We start from the raw sequence: 11452 nt of genomic DNA on the forward strand, positions 1-11452 counted from the left end.
GCCCCAGGGCAAGAGTGCTTATGTGGACCACTGTGACGAGGTAAGTGGGTAGGCGACCACTACACCGAGGATAGGGATGTATTGTGGTACATTTTCACTATCAACCACCTCCTTTATAAAGAATCATGTGGTTGGAGAGAGGAATAAGTCACATCTTATTATGTAATCTTATTATGTAATCTTATTATGTAATCACAGTAAGTCTACACATGAATACACACAACTGAAGCCTATCAGCAAAATGTTAAAATCTTACACCCTGTTCATTCAGTTTTTGATCTAGTTTACAATTCCCTAACAACTCATATTACTGTATATCAGTACACTCTTAGATAAAAGGTGCTACAAAGGAGAACCCTTCGAAGAACCCTTTTTGGTTCCAGGTAGAACCCTTTTGGTTCCAGTTCGAAGAACCCTTTTTGGTTCCAGGTAGAACCCTTTTGGTTCCAGATAGAAGAACTCTTCTGGGTTCCATGTAGAACTCTTTCCACACATGGAACTCAAAAGGGTTCTACCTGGATCCAAAAAGGGTTCTCCTATGGGGACAGCTGAATCAGTGTAGTTTGTTTAAATAGGTAACAATCTGTGTGGTCCTAGTGTTGCTACCAAATTCAATTAGTAGCAGTGTTGCATTGCAATCTATTCATTAGAGCGCAAACAGAGGCAGCCAGTGGGAGTGTATTGATTGGAGTGTGTCATGTGCGAAAGCGAGAAAGAGAGAGAGAGAGAGAGAGAGAGAGAGAGAGAGAGAGAGAGAGAGAGAGAGAGAGAGACAGAGAGAGAGACAGAGAGAGAGAGAGACAGAGAGAGAGAGAGAGAGAGAGAGAGAGAGAGAGACAGAGAGAGAGAGACAGAGATAGAGGGTGGGAAGGAGGGAGGGGTGGCCACTGTTTTCTGCTTAATGGACTGAAATAAAAGAGGTGGGAATGCCTTTTATTAGAGAACAGTGGCAGGACAGCTCCGTTTCCATCCTACTACTAACCCATGGAAAGAAACACACAATGCAGACACACACAGAGATGGATAGAAGACGAGAAGGGGTGAGCAGAAAAGAGGAGGGATAAATTAAAGGAGAGTGCTGTGCTCCCGGGGTCTGCTGGGTAGTCTCTTGCTCCTCAGCAATGAGTTGCAACTGTCAGTTGATTTTATCTCTGGCTTTTCATCATGCCACTGAACCCGGTTGGAGGAAGCCACCTGAGAGGCTCAAGAATTTGTTTGCTACAAGTCATTAGTCAAAGACCTGCTGTGATGTTCAGGGCACTGCTGGCTTCAGACAAAGTGTGCATTAACCCTCCTTCGTCTGATTGGCATGTGGAGCAGCCGGCTTTGAGGATGGGGAAGAGCAGATGCATAGTATAGGATACGGAGCAGGTCATGGAAATGCTAAGACAGTCTACATTCCAGGTACAGAAACAATAATATTTGACTAACAGTGTAAGGCGAGTTTCCATATTGGTACCGTTTTTTGGAAGGTGGTTGACATTTCCTACGGGTTTGCCCAGTGCAAAATCTTTCATGGCCCAATAATGGTTGGCAAAAAACTGTATTGCTTTCACTGAGTATTTGACAGGCAGAGAGGACCAGAAAGATGGGTATTGGACATTCCACTCAACCACACACTTAAAATGGACATGACAGATAACATCAATGACACGCGGCAGACAGCTACAGAGTAAGTGGAGCAGTGAAACGTTAAATTTACAGAATGAGTACAAAGATGATAACACAAACTGGAACTCAAGATTCAAAAGGGCCCATGTTGTCTAGCGGTGTGTGTTCTGTCGCATAGTGGTCACATAGACCCCACAGTACCCTCTCTCCCAGTCTGTGAAAGGACGTTTCTGAGACCCGGAGGTAGCTAGAAATAATGACACACTAATCATCCTTAGAGTAAACATAGTTCAGCTAATAAGACAAACTAAAAAAAGACCCTTAAAGTTAGTTTTAGTAATCAAAAGCAAACAAATGTGGGAAAATTTCCTGACCTATGACAGGGTGCTGATGAGATGCTCCACCAGAATCTCTGCTTAGCGCCCATCCCTCCCTGGTTAATAGATTCAGCCTCACAAATGGAGGACAAGAACCACTGACCCTGGCACCAGAAAGGTAATAACTCTATCAAACTCACATCTCAGTGTTGACACACCGCCAGGTAAACAGACAGACATGATCCAGAATATCACATTTCACCCCCCCTTGCTCTTTCTGTCTGTCTGTCTCTCTCTCTCTTCTCTCTTCTCTCTTCTCTCTTCTCTCTTCTCTCCTTTACCCATTTAATCCCAAGAATCCTCAGCCCACTCCAGGTTATACCACTGTTTTGTTAGCTGTGTAATCAAACAGCATCTCCAAAGGTAACCCCTTATTCACTCAAGGGCTTTGGCATAACAAAAACATCCACTTACACCCGGACCACCCCTGTTGCGCAATACAAACACACACACCATTGGCTAGTGCCATTGACGGAGAGTGGGGTGATGAGTGGACTGGAGATGGGTGGCAGTGGTGTGACCAACCCAACACAAAATCCATACTTAATGCTAGATTTCCACTTGGATTCCCTCTCAACCCAGGTCAATATGAGAAAAGGCTAAAGAGAGGCTGCTACTTGGAGAGTGAGCTGCACTTTTCCTGATCGCTTTGGATCATGGGAGATGAGTCTCCACCTGTGATGCGGCGGCCGAGGCCTGACAGATAGATAGCCGACGCTGATGGTCACAGCACAGAGCAGAGCGGAACGGTCACACACACACACACACAGACGGGGCCGGACATGTCGATACACACAGCAGCCCGTTGGCACGGAAACAGAGTGGAAATGACATGTTCAGTGATCCAAGTGGAGACTGGAAGCCAGAAGTCATTGGTCACGGAACATATTAGTGATGCTCACTTCTTAATGGCCATGGCCAGGCCTCCTCTGTCCTGTCTTACTACTGGCAGAGACCGAGGGACCTGCTAAAGACCCTGTTGACATTCCATCATTCCACATTCAAACATTTTCTTAATATCCATACTATCATAACTTTAACATCCACATATACTAATATATTTACTGGATCCTGGGATTTGGATGAATGGAGGGGATATCCTGCTATCTAGCATGTATGTACATTTCTCTGCTAGGATGGCAGGGCAGACTGAATATTTGTGTTTCCAGGTGTCTCTGATATATTTCCATCTGGAGGGAAAGACAGGACGGATAACGCCTCCTCTCCCCTGACAACTGTCCAATTACGTGTATCACACTTGGCCTACTGTTTGCACTAGAAGTAATCAATACAGGACGTGGTTGAGTGAACACATTTTGGTTGAACCAAATGCATGAAAACTTAATCATTCGCTCAGGGTGGAGGCGAAGCAAATAGGGAATGCATTGCATTGCGGAGGCAAAGATTTCTCTTTCGGGGGAGGCGGTGTGTGTGTGTTTGTGTGTGGCTCATCGTTGATTGTGGCTCCCAAGTTGGGGGGGGCTCCCCCTTCCTCTCCTGACGCGGCAAATGGAATGGGTGACAGGTGGAAGTGGCGATGGGGAAACGCGTGCGAGGCGGTCCTCCGTTTCATGAATTAATGTAAACACAGCCCCATGCAATTACTACAGCGATGGTCATTTTTGGGGGGTGATGCTCCCATGGTTAGACCCTGCAGGTCCAATCTAATGAAAACGCCCTGGTTACTGGGGCGTTTAATTGTATATACGGTAAAGCTAAGTGTGGAGGAGGAACGCGAGGCGAGAGGCGGGTTGTTGATGAAAGCATAGCAGCAAGGCCTACAAGTGGAAAATTTGATTCAGTTTAAACATAGCATTTGGTTTATTGATCCGATGCAGAGGGGGGACTGTTACCAAGAACACAAGCGAAGCAGATGGATTCATTTGAACGTGAGAAACCCTGTTATAAAGCAAAGGATGAAACGATTGAAATGAATATAATGGTGTGATAATTCCTGAAAATAATGCTGTGAGGTTCAGTAGTGGCAGTATAGGGTCCCACTTTATTTAGATAGTCCCATATAGATCATCTACAGAGTCACACTGTCAAGAAACTATCTGCTGATAAGCAACTGCTTACCGGTTAGGGTTAGGATAAGTGTTAAGGTTAGGGTAAGGGTTAGGATAAGAGTTAAGGTTAGGGTAAGGGTTAGGATAAGAGTTAAGGTTAGGGTAAGGGTTAGGTTTAGGGTTAGAATAAGAGTTATGGTTAGGGTAAGGGTTAGGTTTAGGGTTAGAATAAGAGTTATGGTTAGGGGAAGGGTTAGGGTTAGGGTTAGTGTTAGGATAAGAGTTAAGGTTAGGGTAAGGGTTAGGGTTAGGATAAGAGTTAAGGTTAGGGTAAGGTTTAGGATAAGAGTTAAGGTTAGGGTAAGGGTTAGGATAAGAGTTAAGGTTAGGGTAAGGGTTAGGGTTAGGGTTTAGGATAAGAGTTAAGGTTAGGGTTAGGGCTAGGGTTAAGTTTAGGGTAATGATAAGGGTTAAGTTTAGGGTTAGGATAAGGGTTAAGGTTAGGGTTAGTAGATAGTTTGTGTAAATGTTACTAATAGTCTGTAGAGCGTCTACAAATGGACCATCCAAATAAAATGTTACCTAATATTTCCATTGCTGTGTTGAGATCAACAGCCTGCTTCGATGATCTCATTGACTCAATCTGATCACTCAGTCACTGAGACTTGAGTTGGAATTTAATCAAACCCACAATACAGAAATACCATATTTCAATGTAATGTTACGTCTAAGGACCAAGGATGATCGCAATACAACAAGTGGGGGGTGGTGAGAACCAAGAACTGAGATATTCATAACCTATGCATATCTCTTTGGTATTTACAGATGGAATCAGCCCCAGCACTCCAATGAGGTGAGAGGGGGGAGGATGTGATGCGATCTGCCATATAGTAATACATTTTCTATTATCAAAGTCAATCAATAATTCATAGGTCACAATAACTGATTTAGCTGTCAGTGAGAGAGCAGGCAGGCAAACCTGAGATCAGATTCTAATTCAGAAAAGCTTTATTGTCCCAGCATTGGGCAGCCCTGAGATCTCTAGTCTCCTCCTGAACAGTGTAGGTGTATTCCTCACACACAGATAGGAGGCAGGAAATCAGAGAAATACACCTACCGTATGAGCCACCACACACACACACACACACACACACACAGCCACTTTAGGAACACACACACACACCACAAGCTTTAGGAAAACAAGGAGGTCTCATAGTCATTATCAGGCTGACATTCAGAAGCTGCTGTTTACTGTTCAGGCATTCCTCTGTGAGGAGATAATCTCTCTCTCTCCCTCTCTCTCTCTCCCTGCCTTCCTCTTTCTCTCGTTAATCGCTCACTCCCTTACCTCTCTATTCCTCTCCCTCTCTCTCCCTCCTCCAGGTCCCTGAGTGCTATTCACACAATCACTTAAGCGTTGCCTAATGCCTCCTGACAGGGTAACTAGCGCAGTAATGGGACGCCGTCCCAAACCCTGTCCCTGCTCTGCTCTACCCGCACGCATCTGTTAATGCTAACACTAGCAGCAGCCGGTACTGCTATAGCCTGAATGTAGCTAGCTATAATGCTAACGCTAGCAGCAGCCTGTACTGGTATAGCCTGCCTGTAGCTAGCTCTAATGCTACTCCTAACAGCAGCAACCGGTACTGCTATAGCCTGCCAGTAGCTAGCTATAATGCTACCGCTAATGGCAGCAGGAGAGACCGAGACACTCTCCCATAAAGCACTTAGAGGTCCTGGCTGAGACGTTATGAGACGTTGCCATATGGTGCATGAAGAAAGCTTTTTGATAGTATGGTAATCTGAGGGCATTACCACCAGGATGATTTACAATGTGCCTGACTGAACAGCGCATTGCCCTATAGAGGAGGAAACTGACACCACAGCTTGCTGTGCCTAATAAGACACAGGGCCATATTGGTGATGAGAGGGGTGGCAGGAGGGACGTGTTTTTGATTTGTATCATGCGAAGGCATTTGGCTTCATTAAGATGCTTAGATTAACTTGAAAGGCGTGAAGGATATAAGATCAGATTTAGGTTTTACATCATAGATACAGTGTAAAAGATGCCCGACGCACAATTGGAAGTGCTTTGACTGTCTATGAAAAGCTGCTGAGATTTGGATATACCAATACTGCCTTTGTGTTGAGACCATGAAGGGTACTTAAAGGGTACTTAAATATGTGAAATAGTTTAAGTATTAAAATGACGTGCTTTCAACAGAATAAATCAAATCAAATGATAATGAGAGGCCCAAGAAGTGAGAGACTAGCTAACATAAATACAATCCATAAATACACCTGTTGTAACATTTATTGTTAATCTATCGATCCAGAGTTTTTGACAGGATTACCTTTTAAATTTGTAATGCAAGCAGCATTAACACTTAATTTCTGTTGAATCCACAAGAATCCAAAAGAAAGAAAAGTTTGGAATAAATAGGGGCCTATCACCACTAGAGATTAAAATCTTTGAAAACTTTTTGTTCATCATTACTGCCTTTGCTTTAATGTTTAGCTGGCCTTTGGCCAACACTGATCATAACATATTATAATGCTGAGGATCTATACGAAGATGAATCAAATCAAATGATTCTGGCAAATCAGCAAGTCATTTATCACGTGACAACTTGACTAGCAAGGAGGATCAGGATGTTTTCCAGTGGCGATCCACTATTAGTTTTACTGCCTGTTTCTACTACTATTTTTACCGGCTGTTTCTACTACTAGTTTTTCCACCTGTTTCCACTGCTAGTTTTACCACCTGTTTCCACTGCTAGTTTTACCACCTGTTTCTACTACTAGTTTTACCGCCTGTTTCCACTGCTAGTTTTACCGCCTGTTTCTACTACTAGTTTTTCCGCCTGTTTCCACTGCTAGTTTTACCGCCTGTTTCCACTACTAGTGCTTAGCGACTGTTTCCACTACTAGTGTTTACCGACTGTTTCCACTACTAGTGTTTACCGCCTGTTTCTACTACTAGTTTTCCCACCTGTTTCCACTGCTAGTTTTACCACCTGTTTCCACTACTAGTTTACTGCCTGTTTCTACTACTAGTTTTACCGCCTGTTTCCACTGCTAGTGTTTACCACCTGTTTCCACTACTAGTGTTTACCACCTGTTTCCACTACTAGTGTTTACCACCTGTTTCCACTACTCGTGCTTACTGCCTGTTTCCCCTAATAGTGTTTACCATCTATTTCCACTACTAGTGTTTACCACCTGTTTCCACTACCTGTGTTTTCTGCCTGTTTCCACTACTAGTGTTTACCGTCTGTTTCCACTACTCGTGTTTACCGCCTGTTTCCACTACTAGTGTTTACCACCTGTTTCCACTACCTGTGTTTTCCGCCTGTTTCCACTACTAGTGTTTACCGTCTGTTTCCACTACTAGTGTTTACCGTCTGTTTCCACTACCAGTGTTTACCACCTGTTTCCACTACTAGTGTTTAATGCCTGTTTCCACTACTAGTGTTTACCGTCTGTTTCCACTACCTGTGTTTTCTGCCTGTTTCCACTACTAGTGTTTACCGTCTGTTTCCACTACTAGTGTTTAATGCCTGTTTCCACTACTAGTGTTTACCGTCTGTTTTACAGTAGAGCCATGTTTCCACTACTAGTGTTTACCTCCTGTTTTACAGAAGAACCAACAAAACATACCATCCTCTCCTTAGGCCAGTGTGTGAACAACCTGGTTTTACTCTCTGCTTTGCCACGTGTAGCTGCAAAACTGCATTAATATTTGATAGCAGGGGTAGCGGTTCGGTAGCATCTTCTTCATTGCAAACAGATTCAACGGACGAGCAGATAAACAGTGGGGCTGTTTAATAATGCAGTGTGGTGACACTGACCTTATTTTGCCGCCTTTCCTTTCAACCTGCGCTGGTATTTTGATGCACGGTGCCCCGCTGACTCTCTCAGCACACAGGGAGGGTTTCATCCTCTCATCCCTCTTTGTTCAAAGCCTGGAAATAAAAAAATGTAGGGGAAAAAACAGTTCCTGTTAGTTTGACAGAGGTTACATCACTGACTGGGCTACTAAACCTATCTGAAGACATTAATGAAAATGGTTTCAGGTTATAGGACAGGTTTGGATACACTGTTGGATGTATGAAATATCATATCTTTATTTTGGGGGTGGGAGGAGGCTTCAAATGCTGTGTGTCGGTTTGAGAAGTGGAGTTGACAGCTGAGCAGGTGCCTTGAAGGTGAACTTCGAGGGGTTCTGACAACAGAGGAAAACTGAGAGGCATAGAGCAAAACAATGGCCCTCTATATATAATGCAAAACTAGATATGAAATACACTGTATGTTTTAAAGATGTTTGGATATGTTACTTCAGGTACCTGTAAGTCAGTGTTTCACAAACGTCTCCAAACGTCTCCTGCAGCCATATCCACTTGTTTGATGTAGTCCAGTGCTAGTACACCTGATTCAACTGGTCCACTGATCACCAATCCCTTCATTACTAATCAGGTGTGTGGTTCTGCTAGTAGCCAGAACCGCTAGCTAGTACTGTTGTGTTCCTAAGTGAAAATGTATGAGTTAAACTGTCATCAACATAGTTACACATCACTCCCCAAGTCTGGAACCAACAGGACCCTGAACAGTGTGTACCGCCAAGCCATAACACTGCTAAATAGTTAGTTAAATAGTTAACCAAATAGCTTCCTGGACTATCTGCATCGACCATTTTAACTAACTCCTTTATCTCATCACATACGCTGCTGCTACTGTTTACTATCTGTTACTGTATTCTTAGTTATATGTAGATATCTACCTCAATTACTCGTACCCCTGCATATCAACTGGTACTGTTTACTATCTGTTACTTTATTCTTAGTTATATGTATATATCTACCTCAATTACCTCGTACCCCTACATATCAACTGGTACTGTTTACTATCTGTTACTTTATTCTTAGTTATATGTAGATATCTACCTCAATTACCTCGTACCCCTACATATCAACTGGTACTGTTTACTATCTGTCACTTTATTCTTAGTTATATGTACATATCTACCTCAATTACCTCGTACCCCTGCATATCAACTGGTCCTGTTTACTATCTGTCACTTTATTCTTAGTTATATGTATATATCTACCTCAATTACCTCGTACCCCTACATATCAACTGGTACTGTTTACTATCTGTTACTTTATTCTTAGTTATATGTATATATCTACCTCAATTACCTCGTACCCCTGCATATCAACTGGTCCTGTTTACTATCTGTCACTTTATTCTTAGTTATATGTACATATCTACCTCAATTACCTCGTACCCCTGCATATCAACTGGTCCTGTTTACTATCTGTCACTTTATTCTTAGTTATATGTATATATCTACCTCAATTACCTCGTACCCCTGCATATCAACTGGTACTGTTTACTATCTGTCACTTCATTCTTAGTTATATGTACATATCTACCTCAATTACCTCGTACCCCTACATATCGACTGGTACTGGTACCCCGTGTATAGAGCCAAGTTATTGTTACTCATTGTGTATTTATTATTACGGGTTTTACTTTTCTATTATTTCTCTATTTTCTTTCTCTCTGCATTGTTGAGAAGGGCCTGTAAGTAAGCACTTCACTGTTAGTCTAGACCTGTTGTTTACTAAACACGTATAACATTTGATTTGAACCAAAACCATTTGTCAAGGTTTTTTCCCCCCTCAAATATCACAAAATGTCTGGGTGGGGAACGAAATGACAAAATCACACTACACAACACTCAATCAAATCCTAATTATCATCTCATCTCCCCAAATCCGAGCAGTCAGGCAAGCAAGTCGCTGGAGCATTGCCTTCCACTGTGCTGTGTGGGCGAAGCTACAAACTGCCTGGAAATTATGATAATGTGATTTTTGTTTCTTATTATCTAAAAATGGAGTGATGTAGAGGGGGCTTTAGTTACATGCTGATTAATTCTGTTAAATAATGCACAACGCACCGGGGGGTATACACTCTCTGTATTCAGCTATGTTTAGTGTTGAACCGTGTTGCATAGATTACCCCATTACATTCTAATTACCAAGACCGGGTTGCGTTCAAGAGACTACGATACACTCTGTGTTCAAAAGCCCTAAAATACAATGGGGGAGAAAAAGAGCTTCATGTTCAACATAATATACGGACACCATGGAGATTCTCTCCTCATTGTAGTCTCACTTTCAAAGAGAGTTCTGGTGCAAACACACGATTCGCCGACTGTACAATAGATCGGCACCAGCCACATACTGCCCATTCCACGTTCACGTCTAGCCCTTAACATGTTGCCAGTGCCATATATTTACCAAGAGAAATCCATTTATGATCTACAATTCAGTTTTTAAACATTGTGTCTTGCAAGTTTTCAAAATAAATAACTTTAAAGTGTTTTAAAAAAGATCTCGTTGCTCCCTGCCAATGTGTGTGGTTGTGTGGGTGTGTCTACATGTGTGTGTGTGTCCCCTGGATCATTAATAAGCTAGCTCAGTGGTGGTCATTTCCCTGTAGTAGGTGGTTTTTGGGCAAAGAAGTCAGACTCTTCCATCTGTTCCTGTTAGCAGCAATGAGAGAGAGACTGACACACACACACACACACACACACACACACACACACACACAGGGGGGTATCAGTTAGTTATATCCTGTTCATGCATTTTCCATCACGACAAAACAATGACTAAACACTGTGGGTCTGCCAGGAACCTTCCTCACGTGTGTTATAACAACCAGTAATAATAGCACTGTAAATAATAAATGCCTAACATCTTACACACACACACACACACACACACACACACACACACACACACACACACACACACACACACACACACACACACACACACACACACACACACACACACACACACACACACACACACACACACACACACACACTTTAAGGTGCCTTGGTGATGGGGATTTGCCTTGCTTGGAGACGAATAGAGGAATGCATGGAACAGGGACTTCCCTCTGGCTTCCCAGGCAGCCCAGTAGAGTTTTGGCCTGACAATAAACAGTTTAATACTTGATCTAATCCCATGCAGCCAGGAGGTTAGTCCAACAGCAAGGCTCCCTCTTGCAGATGTTCACATCCAATAATCTATCCATAATTGATGAAACAGGGAGGTCAGATGTAATGGCTGCCTACCGCCGTCCCAGGCAACAAATAAATGGTTATTGACAAAACAAGCCAGTGTTGCGCTGAGGAGAGGAGCAGAGTGGCAGGTTGGAGAGGGAGACGACTCCCAGGCACAGCTAGGCACGAAGCAGAGAGGAGAAGAGAGGAGAGAAGAGAAGGAGAAGAGAGACGGAGGGGAGGCGAGCAGCCCAGTCCACTCCTCGGCTCAGAGTGAGAGAGCCGACGAGGAGGGCCCCGGGGCAGAGTACCGTAAATCCCAGGAGAGGACAGCCAGGAGTGGAGAGAGGAGAGGAGAGATGTCTCTGGACCCCTCA

Source organism: Oncorhynchus tshawytscha, linkage group LG11, assembly GCF_018296145.1.
Source record: "Oncorhynchus tshawytscha isolate Ot180627B linkage group LG11, Otsh_v2.0, whole genome shotgun sequence".
NCBI classification, from domain to species: Eukaryota; Metazoa; Chordata; class Actinopteri; order Salmoniformes; family Salmonidae; genus Oncorhynchus; species Oncorhynchus tshawytscha.